The 15,859-nt window shown below is 49.2% G+C and overlaps 1 protein-coding gene across 1 annotated transcript in view; it reads left to right on the top strand.

Moving 5' to 3' along the window:
• The first annotated feature begins 3,208 nt into the window (after positions 1-3,208).
• The window catches only part of LOC142488057 (uncharacterized), a 47,702-nt gene continuing 35,051 nt past the window's right edge, over positions 3,209-15,859 (top strand). The window contains exon 1 of the mRNA XM_075588425.1: positions 3,209-3,471. The gene's annotated coding sequence lies outside the window, so the exon portion shown is untranslated. The remainder of the gene's footprint in view (positions 3,472-15,859) is intronic.

Here is a 15,859-nt window from a genome sequence, read left to right as displayed (position 1 = left end):
AATAATTTTTAATGTGCGGATGTTTGCGCAGAGAGAGAGCAGCGGATCTCTCTCTGCTGCAAACACATCACGCCCCCGCCGCCCAGTATGTATATGCATACAGTATACAGTACTGTATGTGTACAGTACTGTATGTTAGGGCTTATAGGGGTTGTTGTTATACAGTATATATATATACAGTATATATACTGCATTACAATTCATTATAGGGGACGGCTTCACAGAGAACAGCTCGCAAGCGCCACCATGTGTATTTTCACGGCATTGCAGTATTTCAGCAAGCCGGAATAAAAAGCTTAAATCCCTGCCGGAAAAGAACGCAATGCACTCTGGCAGAAAACGATCAGAAACCTGAATACACCCGAGTATACCCGAATTCGCGGGACTAGCCGAGCTCGAATAAAGTGTGTCGCCAGTGTATGAAGAAAATTATATCACATAACCGTGTATTTGTAGAGGCGTCTGCTGCTATAAACACAGGGGGTGGCTCAGCACCCCCCACACTCTAAGAAATGGAAACAAAAGAAACAGCGCACAACGCCAAATAGTGAAGCAAGTAATGCTATGTATTAGTAATTACAGGGTAATAAATCTGCGTACAGTACATCAAAACAGTGGAATAGGTGCATTTAGTGTGTTTCACACAAGTTACCAATCAGCAACTGTTGTCAGAAGAGTCTGCAGCTTGCTTCTCTCAGCGGGGGCGCTACGTTGGTTCAGGAGCAGGATTAATGTCCAAAACCCCTCATCCAGCAGTACATCGCTCCCAAGGGGATTTCCCTTTACAGCAACCACGCTCCGTTGCAGGTATTGGTGCTTGGTGGGACCGCTCGCGCTTCCAAGCCGTCTGGTGCAGCTCGTGTAACTCAGAGAGCAGATCCACTGTACGGGGGTAAGACCTCAGCTCTGCAAGGGTACACTCGGCGTGCCACGTTGTCGCTCCGTCACGGGATACTGCGTGATGACGTCACAGTCTCCGCAGCAGCGAGGGAACCGGTAGGGAGGCAGTCAAAGTCTCTCAAAGTCTCTGGATGAGGGGTTTTGGACATTAATCCTGCTCCTGAACCAACGTAGCGCCCCCGCTGAGAGAAGCAAGCTGCAGACTCTTCTGACAACAGTTGCTGAGTGGTAACTTGTGTGAAACACACTAAATGCACCTATTCCACTGTTTTGATGTACGCAGATTTATTACCCTGTAATTACTAATACATAGCATTACTTGCTTCACTATTTGGCGTTGTGCGCTGTTTCTTTTGTTTCCATTTCTACACATTCAATGATTACTTTGTGGGGTGTGCTACTAACTTATAAGCGAAACGCAATCCAAACCACAAACCTGAATCTCATCTGGGAGTACCATATAGCCCCACCCCCTCCAAACACTGCTCACAATTTTCAATTCAGACAAGTATCCGAAGAGGAGATTACACAAGCGCCCCTCAAATTAAAACTAAGCAGCCAATGTGGACCTGATTTACTACAATCTAGGTACCTAAGACTTGGTGCCCCAGCCATTGCCAAACCAATTGCTTCCATAGTCAACCCTATCCTGTCTGTAGGCCATATCCCTAAGACCTGGAAAACTGCCAGAGTTGTCCCAATCTTCAAATGTGGGGACAAAAACATTGTCTCAAACTACTACAGGCCAATCTCCCTTCTCCCAATTCTATCCAAAATCATGGAAAAGTGTCCACTCCCAATTAAGCGATTACTATACCAAGACCAATTTCCCTAGCCAATTACACTCTGGCTTTTGCCCCATACACTCAACTGTAACTACCCTGCTAAAAGTTTGCAATGAAATCCAGTGTGGAATGGAACGGGAATACAAAAATAGGAGCGCATGCAAATGAAACCAAGAGAAACCTAAATTAATACATATGTTTTATGTCATATAAATAATGAATCATACAAACATACATATACCAAAAATATAAAAATAGCCTGTCTATAATGACACTAATATAATACAAAGGAGCCCAAGCCACATAGGAGTAGGGGGTATTGACACCCAAGTACACAATCCCAGATGGTAGTGGGGAGGAAGGGGTGCTGGGAACGTTAGATGTTAAAAAACAGACCTTAAGCACTGAACTGCTTCCGTGTACTCCTCGTGACAGGGCTGGGCTCAAACAGCTACACAATCAGACCGTCGTCACTGCTGTGCGTCGCTGCATAATGACGTCACCAACGCGTTTTGTGTCATGTGACACTTCATCGGGGCTTGGCCATAAACTCTCAAAGGGGCCTTAATGTACCTCCTATGGCTAATGTATCAACCAATGAGAAACCATGTCTGGTTAAAAAGGATCAACCCTCCAATCACAAACAACTTTACATACGGTTACAAAGACAAAACTCAAAATAAAATGAAAACACACCTAAAAATACAATTTAATAATAGCTACTAGTTAGCCCATTGCTAACCACATCACATCTTGCTGAAAAAAATCAAATTTAAACTCTGTGCCCAGGACATACTTAAAAACGAGAGGTAACTCTCAATGTATTACTTCCTGGTAACACGTTATAAATAAATAAATCATGTGTGTGTTATGGGCTATAGCTTCTCTGTGTGAGGCCAACATGTAAAAGAGGAAGCACCTTCCGAGCTGAAGCAGAAAGAGGAAATAAGAGGCACGGGCATAGAGTATATCACCAGACGGTACTGCACACACACGGGCACAGAGTAGATCACCAGACACACGGCACACACGGGCACAGAGTATATCACCAGACGTCACTACACACACGGCACAGAGTATATCACCAGACCTCACTACACACACGGGCACAGAATATATCCCCAGACGTCACTACACACACGGCACAGAGTATATCACCAGACGTCACTACACACACGGCCACAGAGTATATAACCAGACGTCACTGCACACACAGCACAGAGTATATCACCAGACGTCACTACACACACAGCACAGAGTATATCTCCAGACCGCACTATATACGGTGGGAGATGGGGGTGAGATTGTCACTATGTTTCTCACCAGCCCACAGCCAGCACCACGTGCAGCTCTCACCAGAGGGCACTCACCGCACCTTGCTTGGGAGCCCACCAGGGGTCACTGTTCCATATGAGCTCAGGAGGAGCTGGATAGAGGCGCTCTGGCCTCTCCTCTTCCCTCTCTATGGTCCCTCTGCTGCAGCCGGATGTGCTGGTGTGTGAGGTTTGATTCCGGCAGGAAACACTGATCCTGAGCACAGACTGTCCCACATCCTGAGGGGGGAATCCAGGTCACTCCCACAGGGAAGGACTGAGAGATCACAGGGGCTCCCCCCACCCTCCATAGGAAGTACACACACAGTGAGGAGGGGATAAAGTGCACATCTCAGGCACTGAGGGGGGGACACACTGAGGAATAGGCTCTGCAGCCTCTAAGTCCCTTTTCCTGTGTCCCCCTCACATTGCCCACCCCCTGCTGCACAGAGATCTTCAGCCTGTGTTATTGGGTAAGTGCTTTCCTCCTCCTCCCTTCCCCTCCCTTGTGTGACCTGTGCACATTATCCCAGTGCTGCTCTGAGCTTCCTTACACACAGGAGCCTGAGACTCTGATAGTGAGGGGGAGCCTCTGGCACTGGGGGGGTTACTCCTCCTGTATCACAGGGACTGGGAGATAATGGGGGTTATTTTACATTGGGAATTAACATTAGGAATCAGTGAGGATAAGATTGGGAAAGTTATTAAATAGAGTTAGAAAGTAATTAGATTGAGGGAGTATTGGTTGGAGTTTAACTCCTTCATTACCACAGGGCCAGCATCCTGTGTGTGTTATGGGCTATAGCTTCTCTGTGTGAGGCTGACCCGTTTGCCCGGGGACAATCCTGGTCTGACAGTATGTTCTGATGTCCCAAATATCTGCTGCATTCTCTCATGTCCTAGTTTTAAATCATGTGTCTGGGGCAGGGGGAGGAGGAGGTCTGTGCAGAGGAGAGAGGGAGGAGGTCTGTGCAGAGGAGAGAGGGAGGAGGTCTGTGCAGAGGAGAGAGGGAGGAGGTCTGTGCAGAGGAGAGAGGGTGGAGGTCTGTGCAGAGAAGAGAGGGGGGAGGTCTGTGCAGAGCTGGAGATGTAGAAGTGAGGCACAGAGCCCTCTTCCCTCCCCCAATCTGCAGTGCAGAACTACAGCTGAGGGAGAGCAGGGTGACCCCAGGCACAGAGGTGGGTGCTGTGTCTGGGTCTCTGTCAATGCGCCTCCATATAGAAACCCAAGCATGTGGTAGCCTCGCGTCAGTAGCATACAAGGGGTTAATCCCTCATTTTCTAAATGGTGTTTAACGGTGTTTCCCTGGGCCCCTCTGATCCGGACCCCCATATGTGAGAAACTGTCCCAATTACATGTATGTGTGTTGTGGTGCACCTGCTGGCTCACAGGACTCCTGAGTCTCCCGCTGGGTGTTAGTGGGTATATCACCATGACAGGCATCTGAGGTAGTGTGCTGAGTCCTACTCACATTTGGTACAGCGCCTCCACCCCATCAGGATCCCTACAACGGCAGGGAGGAGTTTCTGACAGGGAACTCCTTGTGCACCTTCTCCCTGAGTAACTCCACTCACAGGCAAGAAGGGTCTTTTCATGGACATCTTTATTGACATGTCTCTTGGCATACTGCCCATCACAGCGGCCGACACTGAGCCGCACATCTTGTGGAGGCCCTCCATTCAGAAGATTCCTGCTATCCTCTAATTAAGTTGTCTGTCCACCTCTCCCCTAAGGGAGACCACCAGCTGTGCCAGAGCCCTGGACACAGTGTGTAGTCAGCTTGTCACTGGCCACTCTGACAGACAGACTGTACTGCTGCAGACACTTAGGATGAGCTTGGACTCACTGGGACTCACTTTGACTGACTAACTTTTGGCAGTCTGTGCAATATATAACCTCCAGAAAGACCCACCTCTGTGTCATTAACAGTGGACACAAAGCATGCTGTCACTTCCTTTGCTACATTGTATTGTATTGTATGTCTTTATAGAGCACCATTAATGTACATAGCGCTTCACAGCAGTAATACATGTGGTAATCAAATAAATAACAGATAATATAAATAACAGATCATGGGAATAAGTGCTTTAGACATAAAAGTAACATTAAGGAAGAGGAGTCCCTGCCCCGAGGAGCTTACAGTCTAATTGGTAGATAGGGAGAACGTACAGAGACAGTAGGAGGGAGTTCTGGTAAGTGCGTCTGCAGGGGGCCAAGCTTTATGTATCATGTGTTCAGAATATCCACAGTGCTATTCATATGCTTCTTTAAGTAAGTGTGTCTTAAGGTGGGACTTAAAGGTGGATATAGAGGGTACTTGTCGGGTACTGAGGGGAAGCGCATTCCAGAGATGTGGGGCAGTCAGTGAAAAAGGTTTAAGGCGGGAGAGGGCTTTAGATACAAAGGGGGTAGAAAGAAGACATCCTTGAGAAGAACGCAAGAATCTGGGTGGTGCATAACGAGAAATTAGGGCTGAGATGTAAGGAGGGGCAGAAGAGTGTAAAGCTTTAAAAGTGAGGAGAAGAATGGAGTGTTAGATGCGGGATTTGATTGGAAGCCAGGAGAGGGATTTCATGAGGGGAAATGCTGAGACAGATCTAGGAAAGAGTAGCGTGACTGGCAGCAGCGATTAGGATAGATTGTAGGGGAGACAGGTGAGAGGCAGGAAGGCCGGACAGCAGGAGGTTACAGTAATCAAGATGGGAGAGAATGAGGGCCTGAGTCAGAGTTTTAGCAGTCGAGCAACAGAGGAAAGGGCGGATCTTTGTTATATTGCGGAGGAAAAAGCGACAGGTTTTAGAAATGTTTTGAATGTGTGAGAGAGGTGTCGAGTGTGACCCCTAGGCAGCGTGCTTGGGCTACTGGGTGAATGATCGTATTTCCAACAGTAATGTGGAAGGACGTAGTAGGGCCAGGTTTGGGAGGAAGTATGAGGAGCTCTGTTTTAGCCATGTTGCGTTTAAGGCGGCGGAGGGCCATCCAGGATGATATAGCAGAGAGACATTCAGAAATTTTGGTTTGTACAGCAGGTGTAAGGTCGGGTGTTGAAAAGTATATTTGTGTGTAGTCAGCATAGAGGTGATATTTAAATCCAAAAGATGTTATTAGGTCACCTAGAGAGAGTGTGTACAGAGAAAAGAGAAGCGGTCCCTGGACAGAGCCCTGGGGTACCCCCACAGAGAGATCAATAGAGGAGGAGGAGGTGTTAGCAGAAGAGACACTGATGGGAGAGGTAGGATGAGATCCAGGATAGAGCTTTGTTCCGAATACCAAGAGTATGGAGAATGGGAAGGAGAAGAGGGTGATCCACTGTGTCGGAGGATAAGGCCGAGTCCATGCTGGCTCGCTGAGGCGCAGGGAAAGCGGGTGCTTTCCCTGGCCTTGCGGTTGCTTACCGCACGCGCCGTCAGCGGGCCTTCAGGGGGCGGGCCGGGGGCGGCGCGTCACTGGCCGGGGACGGGCCAGTGACGTCACGGAGCTGGTTCGCCCTCATTGGGCGAACCGCTCACGTGACCGGCCTGTCTCGCCGGCAAGTGGGGGAATTTTAAATTCCCCCAAGACCTGCGCTTCCGCAAGCGCGCGGAAGCGCAGGTGAGCCCCTACTAAAGCCGCTCTAATTGCGGCTGTAGGGGCTCAGTGCTGAGCGGGAGCGCGCCTGAGCGGGAGCGCGCCTGAGCGGGAGCGCGCCTGAGCGCACTTCCGCCAGCAAGCAGTTAACATGGCCGAGGCCTAAGGCAGAGTTGTAGTTCCTGACCAGGGTGTCAGGGTCTGTAGCAGAGCTGAGAGAGGAGAGGGAGGAGGGTAAAGTGGAATCAAAGGCTAGTAGGTTAATAGAGAGGAGGTTTCTGCAGAACCAAGGGGGAGGTAGAGAAGGGGAGAAGCGAGAGAGAGGATGAGATGAGGTGATGGTCAGAGAGAGGAAAAGGGGAAATGGAGAAATCGGAGTGAGAAGTTTTTAATGAAAACCAGGTCTAGGTAGTGGCCATCCTTGTTGGTGCTGGCTGCAGTCCACTGTTGGAGGCCAAAAGAAGAGGTTAGAGAGAGAAAGCGGGAAGCCCAAAGGAGAGAGGGGTCATCAATGTGGCAATTGAAGTCCCCAAGGAGAAGAACAGGGGAGTCTTGAGGAGAGAAAGAAAGAGAGCCAGGATTCAAAGTGAGAGAGAGAGAGAGGCAGAAGGGGAATGAGTAGAGGTTGGTGGGCGATAGATGACCGCCACGTGGACAGGGATGAGAGAGAAGATCTGGACAGTGTGAGCCTCAAAGAAGGGAAAAGCAAGAGAGGGAGGAATTGGAAGGTTTCGGTAATGGCAGAGAGAGGAGAGCAGGAGCCCCACACCTCCACCCCTGCCATCAGGGCGCGAAGTGTGTGAGAAAAACATTACATGTATATAGTGAGAGTACAAATCAGTACAGTGTGAGTGTGTCTGGGTGCTGAGACCCCCCCTGTGTGTGTGTGCTGAGACCCCCCTGGATGTGTGTGTATATTTGTGCTCCTGTGTCACACTGTGCGCTCGCTGCTGGTGGTGTATATACAGTAATTACAGAACAGGTGCTGGTGACCAGATACAGGTCTCAGGGATGGGATGTCAGGAATCCTACAGATACAATGGGGCTCATTCTAGTAGCTGCGATAAAATCGCTGCCTAATGGGACGGTTTGGCATGACCCTACCTCACGGTCTGACATTTGTGTTATCACGGTATTCAGAAAGTATTACCGCAAGTCACAAACCACGAGGCAGGAAAATGCCAATACCTCTCGGGGGAACTGTGTCCTTATCTCAGCCTTTTTCTAAGTTCTACCTCTGCGATCTTCCCGCAGTCTGTAAGGGCGGCACAGAGAGCGCTGCATCTCCGTGCACGGCTTTTATAGGCAATGGGATCACAAGATGCTAATAAACATAGATAACTTTAAAATGTATAAATATTCCAAATATAGGGTAAAAGACCCCTATAGAATATAAATAAGTGTAACAAACCAGCTAGCGCTCATTAAACACAATTAAAATAAGTCACCATTGTGTAGACCAAAAAAATACCAAAATTCTAGCGCCGGGTCACTGCATTTTTGTATTATTGTCTGTTAAACGAATTTGTGAGTTATTTGTTAGGCAGGGACCCCATGGCAGCTTATATCTAATCACAAGTAGATTTATTATCACTTACATTGTAATCACAAAATTAATGGTCACAGCGCTGAGCTTTAGGGTACCAATTCACTATTCATTCACAAAAGAATACCTAAGTGATAGTAAATGAATGAATCTAATACAAAGTGATAGTAAATGAATGAATCTAATACAAAGTGATAGTACAGCTAAACCCCGTTATAACGCGGGTCTCGGGGTCCACCCCGAGACCACCGCGTTACTAACGGGGTCGCGAAAAAAAAAAATGGCCGACGCGCTTTAGCGCATATTCATCCCGCGGGACAGGAGATGGGAGTGGGCATGTCCCTCCGCTCCCCGCTTCCCCCTGTCACCGCGGGACAGGCCGCGGGGCAGGAGATGGGAGCGGGGATGTCCCTCCTGTCCCCGCTTCCCCCTGTCACCGCGGGACAGGCCGCGGGGCAGGAGATGGGAGCGGAGATGTCCCTCCTGTCCCCGCTTCCCCCTGTCACCGTGTGACAGGCCGCGGGGCAGGAGATGGGAGCGGGGATGTCCCTCCTGTCCCCGCTTCCCCCTGTCACCGTGTGACAGGCCGCGGGGCAGGAGATGGGAGCGGGGATGTCCCTCCTGTCCCCGCTTCCCCCTGTCACCGCGGGACAGGCCGCGGGGCAGGAGATGGGAGCGGGGATGTCCCTCAGGTCGCCGCTTACCTCAGATCCCGCTGCCTGCATGGAGGTGGTAGCGGGGGGTTTCTTCTCCCCACCGCTGTCCCTGGCGCTCCCGCTGCCTGCGCGGGAGGAGGGGGGGTAGCGGGTGGTGGTGCTGGTCGCGGCCTTTCCTGTGCTCCGACCCCACCCCCCGTCTGTGTAGAGTGAGAGAGTGTGTGTGTGTATGTATATATGGGAGAGAAAGTGTGTGTGAGTGTGTGTGTGAGTGTGTGTGAGTGTGTGTGAGTGTGTGTGAGTGTGTGTGAGTGTGTGTGAGTGTGTGTGTGTGAGTGTGTGTGTGTGTGTGTGGGAGTGTGCGTGCGTGTGTGTGTGCAATGAGGAGTGTGTGTGCAGTGTACAGTGTGTGTGCAGTGTGTCAGTGTGTGTGCAGTGTGTCAGTGTGTGTGCAGTGTGTCAGTGTGAGCAATGAGCAGTGTGTGTGCAGTGTGTCCAATGAGCAGTGTGTGCAGTGTGAGCAATGAGCAGTGTGTGTGCAGTGTGCAGTGTGTGTGCAGTGTGTCCAATGAGCAGTGTGTGTGCAGTGTGTCCAATGAGCAGTGTGTGCAGTGTGAGCAATGAGCAGTGTGTGTGCAGTGTGCAGTGTGTGTGCAGTGTGTCCAATGAGCAGTGTGTGTGCAGTGTGTCAGTGTGTGCAGTGTGAGCAATGAGCAGTGTGTGTGCAGTGTGCAGTGTGTGTGCAGTGTGTCAGTGTGTGCAGTGTGAGCAATGAGCAGTGTGTGTGCAGTGTGTGTGCAGTGTGAGCAATGAGCAGTGTGTGTGCAGTGTGCAGTGTGTGTGCAGTGTGTCCAATGAGCAGTGTGTGTGCAGTGTGTCAGTGTGTGCAGTGTGAGCAATGAGCAGTGTGTGTGCAGTGTGCAGTGTGTGTGCAGTGTGAGCAATGAGCAGTGTGTGTGCAGTGTGCAGTGTGTGTGCAGTGTGTCCGTGTGAGCAATGAGCAGTGTGTGTGCAGTGTGTCCGTGTGAGCAATGAGCAGTGTGTGTGCAGTGTGGCAGTGTGAGCAATGAGCAGTGTGTGTGCAGTGAGTGTGTGCAGTGTGTGCAGTGTGCAAAAAAAAAATGAAAAAAAAATTTTTTTTTTTAAATTTTTTTTTTTTTTTTTTTTTAAAAACGGGAGCCACGGGAAAACCGCGTTATAACCGAATCGCGGTATAACGAGGCGCGTTATAACGGGGTTTAGCTGTAAATGAATGAATCTAATACAAAGAAAATGTTAAACTCATCTAGTAATAACATAATAATATTAACAATTATACACCATAATGAATACTGAATCATCATCATAAGTCTAATGCCAGAAACTGCCATGATGTTACATATACATAATACATGAATAAGGTCTATTGCAATATTGATGACACTTTGAAGAAACAGATATAGGTCAACAACACTTTGTATCCATAAAAATAATTAAATAAAATAAATAACTAATTTAAGTGCTTGAGTTTGTGAAATCACATGTGCATATAGAGTACGCACATCTGTAGCTAAACGTATGATGTAATGAGACTATAAAACTGGTTGTGATCATTGTATATCAAACCAGGACCAGCTAATGAAATGTAAAAAAAACTATACATAATATAAATATGTCACTACATTCATATAGAAATGCAGATAGAGAAAAACAAGATCTGTCTCTAAAAAGCATATCAACATGATATAACATCATAGTGAAATATCTCTAGTGTACTATGTGGATTGGGCTCTCATTCATGCAACAAATGCTTGAATTCCCACTCCACATTTAATCCTTTGGGGGGAAAAAGAGTATCCAATATGCAAATCCAACGCATTTGTTTTTTATTAAGTATTTTAAGTCTATCCCCACCCCTGATATGAGGGTGTATGTTCAATGCCAAAGAATTTGAAGTTATCCATGCCCCCCTGTATGCATTCAGAAAAGTGCCTAGATACTGGATGTAAAGCATCTTGCTGAATGGTTAACCGTGCATGCTCAGCTATTCTGATTTTTAGGGGTCTAATGGTTCTACCGACATACTTTTTTGTTACACCCACATATTATCACATAGATAAAAAAACTTGTCTGACAATTGATAAAAGACCTAATTTTGTATCCAATGTTGGGGTATACGGTATACTGTATAGACGTTTGGTGAATCGACACCATATGCAGAACCTTGTGGAAGCACACTAACCCTGTTGGTATGTTTCTAATGGGTTTCTGTTATGCTGTGCTCACCACGGACAAGGAGGGACCCCAAAACTGAGGTGAGATGGGTAACACCTGCACCCACAGCTACGGGGTCACGCCTGGAAAGTGGAAAATAGGCGTCTGGAACCGTCTGGGAGTATAAGATAAAGTAAGATACTCGCCAGACGAGAAGGGAGGTTCCAGAAGATAGTTGGTACCGAGAGCCTGGGGTCCAGAGCCGGGGGGGTAGGTCGAAATCCGCAAGCCGAGATAAAGGGTCGGAGAGTTCAGGAGGTCAGGGTACAAGCCAAGGGTCGAAGTCCAGAGCGGGTCCACAGCCAAGCCGGTTCGGTACACAAGGGATCACTAGGAAAGACAAAGAGACAAGAACTGAGGCAGGCACGACCGTGGGTAACACAGGTCACACAAAGCTATGCTCAGCCAAAGAAGGAATGGCTGAGCAGGGTATAAATGAGCAGAGCCCAATGGGAAGACGGGGAGGAACGGAGGAGCGGCCCAATGGGAGACAGGGATAGGTGAGGGACAGTGCCACAGCTGATTAGCTTGACGCGAGGCTTGTGGGCGGTGCACGCGCGTCAGGCGTGTGCACCGCGTGGGAGAGGTGCGCGCGACCCGAGCTGGAGGCGGGAGCTCCTCCTGCGGGAGGACAGAAAGGTCCGTGATTGCGTGCATGCGCATGCGCACGTCCTGTGGCAAGCGCGGGGACCGGGGAGGAAGAAGGAGGGTTCCGCTCGCGGCGGTGAAGTCGTGGAGCCGGAGCACGCCGGGTAAGTGGCATCGCGGGGGGAACCCTCGTTGGGAGAGGTGTCCCCTGAGGCCTTACAGTACCCCCCCCCCTTGAGGAGCGGCCTCAGGACGACTCCAATATGGTTTTTGGGGAAACTTAGAATGGAAGAGTCTCAGCAATCTGGGGGCATGTATTTGGTGGTAGGGTACCCAAGATCTTTCTTCTGGACCAAAGCCCTTCCAGTGAACCAGATACTGCACTTGAACCCCTCGTTTTCCTGGAATCCAGAATAGTCTGAATTTCAAACTCCTCCTGCCCCTGAACTATTGGCTTAGGGTCAATCGGTGTCCTATGGAACCGCAGACTCTGGGACACAGGTTTCAGCAGTGACACGTGGAACACGGAGGGTTTCTTCATGGATGGAGGAAGTTCCAGACGATATGCCACAGGATTGATCCGTTCCACTACTGAGAATGGGCCCAAGTACCTGGGGGCCAGCTTGTGGCTCGGAGTCTTCAGTCTAATGTTCTTGGAGGAGAGCCAGACCTTATCCCCTGGCTTGAAGACTGGTGCCTGACGGCGGTGACAATCTGCCTGTGCCTTTTGTCTGTGGGTTGCCTTTCTCAAAGCCTCTTGGATCTTTTTCCAGGATTCCTGAAGATCCTTGATTCGGTTATCGGCCGCTGGAACCCCAGAAGGAACTGAGGTGATGGGCAGCTGACCCGGGTAAAAACCATAATTAATGAAAAAAGGGGATTTCAGCGTGGAGCTGTTCTTTAAAGAATTATGGGAGAACTCTGCCCACGGAAGTAAATCTACCCAATTGTCCTGGCTGTCCACGATGAAGCATCGGAAGTATTGCTCCAGAGTCTGGTTCGTTCTCTCGGTTTGCCCATTAGTTTGGGGATGATACCCGGAAGAAAAGTGGAGGGTAATATCCATCCTGCGAGCGAAGGCCCGCCAAAATTTTGAGACAAATTGTGTACCTCGATCGGATACGATGGAAAGAGGAACTCCGTGAATGCGGAATATTTCCTTAACAAAAACGTCAGCTAGGGTGGCGGATTTGGGAAGGCCTTTAAGAGGGATGAAATGGGCTTGCTTGGAAAAACGATCCACGACAACCAAAATGGTGTTCATCCCTTTAGAGGTTGGAAGTTCCACCACAAAGTCCATGGACAGATGACTCCATGGGCGTTCTGGTATAGGGAGGGGTTGTAGAAGGCCGTACGGCCTTTTACGAATGGTCTTAACCTGGGTGCAGATTGGACAGGTTTTTACGTACTCCGAAATGTCCTGCAACATGGTTGGCCACCAAAAGGTACGACCAATGAGGTCAGAAGTTCTGCTAATGCCTGGATGACCGGCTGACCTAGAAGAATGACCCCACTCAAGAATCTTCTTAAGGGAGCGTGGAGCTGCATACAGACGGCCGACCGGCACCTTCAGACCCCTCGGGAGGTTAGATTGTGCTGCCATGACCTGATCCAGGATATCAAAAGAGTTGGCCGAAATTATATATTTGGAGGGTAAGATTGTTTCGGAGATAACTTCGGAATTGTCCTCGAACAGGAATTGACGTGAAAGTGCGTCTGCCTTTTGATTCTTTGAGCCAGGAATGTAAGATATGAGATAATTAAATCTCGAAAAAAAAGAGACCATCGAGCCTGACGTGCCCCAAGGCGACGTGCACTCTCAATGTAAAGTAAATTTTTATGATCAGTAAAGACTGAAATGGGGGTCTCCGTTCCCTCCAGAAGATGTCTCCATTCCTGAAAGGCGAGTTTAATAGCCAGGAGCTCTCTGTTTCCGACATCATAGTTCCGTTCTGCCGAAGAATTTTTTTTTGAAAAGAACCCACAACGATGAAGTTTGGCCTGTGGGGACTGTCTCTGAGAGAGAATGGCGCCAGCACCGACGTCGGATGCGTCTACCTCTAGGGTAAAGGGAAGCCCGGGGTCAGGGTGACGCAAAATAGGAGCAGAAGCAAAAGATTTTTTGAGGGAGTCGAAAGCTTGGAGAGCTGCAGGAGACCAAACTGCTGTGTTAGCTTCCTTTTTGGTAAGGGCAGTAATGGGGGCCACGGTAGAAGAAAAATTCTTGATGAATTTACGATAGTAATTCGCAAATCCCAAGAATCGCTGTATGGCTTTCAGGGAAGTGGGTTGTGGCCTTTCTAAGACAGCTTTGAGTTTGACTGGGTCCATAGAGAAGCCAGTGCTAGAAATGATGTATCCAAGAAAGGGAATGGAAGAAAGATGAAAAGAACATTTCTCTAGCTTAGCGTAGAGATGGTTCTCCCGAAGGCGGGACAGGACTAATTTGGTGTGCTGAATGTGGTCAGAGAAGGATTTAGAAAAACTAAGGTTATTGCCAAGGTATACGATAACGAAGCTGTCGAGGAGATCGCGGAAGATCTCATTGACAAACTCCTGGAAGACCGCCGGGGCATTGCAGAGGCCGAAAGGCATGACTAGGTATTCATAATGCCCATCCCGGGTGTTAAAGGCGGTCTTCCACTCATCGCCCTGACGGATGCGGACAAAGTTATAGGCTCCGCGGAGATCAAGTTTGGAAAAAAATTGTTGCCCCATGTAGACTATCGAAGAGTTCGGAAATGAGTGGCAGGGGGTAACGGTTCTTGATCGTAATTTTGTTAAGACCTCTGTAGTCAATACAGGGGCGCAAGGAACCATCCTTTTTCTTAACCAAAAAAAATCCAGCGCCAGCTGGAGATGAAGAATTGCGGATGAACCCCTTCCTCAAATTATCCTGGATATACTCGGCCATGGCCTTGGTCTCAGGTATGGATAGAGGGTAAGAACGGCTCTTGGGTAGGGTAGCACTGGGAAGAAGGTCAATAGGACAGTCAAAGTCTCTATGGGGAGGTAACACTTCAGAACGCACCTTATCAAAAACGTCTGCCAGGTCCCAGTAGACCGTTGGGAGGGAAGTTTTATACTCTGCGGGTAAATCCACTCCGGCTAACATCTGTTTGGGGGGAAGACAGGTCTTGAGGCACTTTGGGGCTCCATCGTATGGGTTCTTTATTAACCCAATCCGGTTGTGTAGTTGCAACCAGGGGAGTCCCAGAATCACATCTACCTATGGAGTGTGGATGATGTCCGAGATAATCTTCTATTGGTGAACGTCCTCCGTGGAGAGGGATAGAGAGCAAGTCTCCAGGGAAATAAAAGCTGGTTGGAGTGGACGCCTGTCTATGGCCTCCAGACCAACTGGAACAGCCTTAGATCGGAAGGGAATCCCATTCCTATAGGCAAAACTCTGTTCAATAAAGTTTCCCTGAGACCCAGAATCTATAAATGCGGAGGCGGGGATCAGGGAGTTATTCCAGGCCAGAAAAATAGGCAGCATTATTCGAGTGGGAAGTTCTTTAGGAGAAGAAAGAGGAGAAGAGATTACACCCAGCGAGACCCTCTCATACCTTATTGGGTCCTGGCGTTTCCCGGCCGCAGAGGACAGCTTACCAGCAGATGACCGGGATGACCGCAGTAATGGCACAGTCCACCATCTCGTCGGCGCTGTCTCTCAGACGCGGACAGCCGATGACTTCCGAGCTGCATAGGTTCGTGTTCATCCAATGGTTGGGGAACGTGATGGACGAGACTGCGGCTGGTAGACTGAGAGGAGGTGGTACGAGGAAGAGCGTGTTCAAGTCTTCTCTCTTGTAGCCGCTGGTCCACGCGGATGCAGACCGCAATGAGATCCTCCAATCTGGTGGGTCTCTCCATAGTGGCCAGCTGGTCCTTGATGGCGTCCGACAGACCCTGCCAAAAAGCTGCGGAGAGTGAGTCATCGTTCCGGACCATCACGGCGGAGACCTCCTGGAAGTCCAGAGCATACTCGGTGACAGGACGAGTACCCTGGGAAATATGAAAGAGAGAAGAATCTGCCGTAATTTGGCGACCAGGCGTATCAAATACTTGCCTGAATTCTCGAAGAAAGCTAGGATAGTCACGCGTCATGGCAGGCTCCCACTCCCAAATGGGGGATGCCCAGGCTAGGGCCTTTCCGTTCAAGAGAGACATAATATAGGCCGCCCTTGAGCGTGCAGTAGGAAAGCGCGAAGGAGATAATTCAAATTGAATCTCGCACTGATTGAGAA

Source organism: Ascaphus truei, chromosome 2 (assembly GCF_040206685.1).
Source record: "Ascaphus truei isolate aAscTru1 chromosome 2, aAscTru1.hap1, whole genome shotgun sequence".
NCBI classification, from domain to species: Eukaryota; Metazoa; Chordata; class Amphibia; order Anura; family Ascaphidae; genus Ascaphus; species Ascaphus truei.
Note: the sequence above shows the minus strand (reverse complement) of the source record. Positions and strands in the feature narration are given on the sequence as shown.